This window comes from Aplysia californica, unplaced genomic scaffold, assembly GCF_000002075.1.
Source record: "Aplysia californica isolate F4 #8 unplaced genomic scaffold, AplCal3.0 scaffold00702, whole genome shotgun sequence".
NCBI lineage: Eukaryota > Metazoa > Mollusca > Gastropoda > Aplysiida > Aplysiidae > Aplysia > Aplysia californica.
Window position 1 is genome coordinate 301,669 of NW_004797972.1, and position 958 is coordinate 302,626.

A 958-nucleotide genomic window follows, 5' to 3' on the forward strand; every position below is an offset into this window, starting at 1 on the left:
CTTTCTATCCATACCTTCTTTTCAACCAGACAAAAATGCAGTGGGTCACCTGATGGTTCAAACTATGTGACGTGTCTCCCCCCCCCCTCTCCTCCTCCTTCCATCCAGGTTTTGCATTGCATTTGACGGTTGTTATTTTAGTAAGTAAGTGTTTATTCATCAGTGTTCAAAGCCATAGGCCGACATCATATAAAACACGAATGCTACAAATGAGATTTTTATGAAACAGTATTAAATCATAGACGACAAACATAAACATATCAACATTTCAAATTCCTGTTGTCCTATTAAATAAAGTTTCATTTCATTCCATTAGAAAATTGTACAGGTTTTACACATACCTCTTCCTGTTGGCCAAGCATTGCATACTTGGGGGTGGGTTTTTTTTCGGTGCGTGGGGGGGGGGGTACCAATTTCCACTACTGGCAAAACGTGAGGTTGTCATTTTAAGGTTTGTGTAGGACTAATGTTATATTTTGCAGTGCTACTGACTGAAGTGTCTTTTGGCCATTCGCAAAGGGGGGACGTTAACCTGTTCTTATGCACAGTAGGATTGTAAATGGGCTGATTCATCAATGTCATACTCATAACTGTGCCTGAACTGCAACAGGGAACTACTGCTTTTTCTTTCCTAATTTTTACTATCGTCATTTTTTTCTACTTCTTTTGTATGTTTGTCACACTCTTGTGACCCTCTATTTGAAGCTAGAGATGTGAGCAGAGTAAGCCTAGATCCCTGTAAAGACTTCTCTGTTGACATCCTCCCCTTGGCGCTCATATGATCTTATGCAGTTGCGAGCGCCGTAAAAACTCTACTAAAACAAAAAAACTAATGTTATATTTTGATCAGCGCCCACAAGCTGCCCGGATGTTGACACACGCGAGGACGTTGCCACGATACTGTGTCGTCAGCCGGAAATGTTTTGTCCTTATAGAGAGATGTCAACTCCAGAGAAAC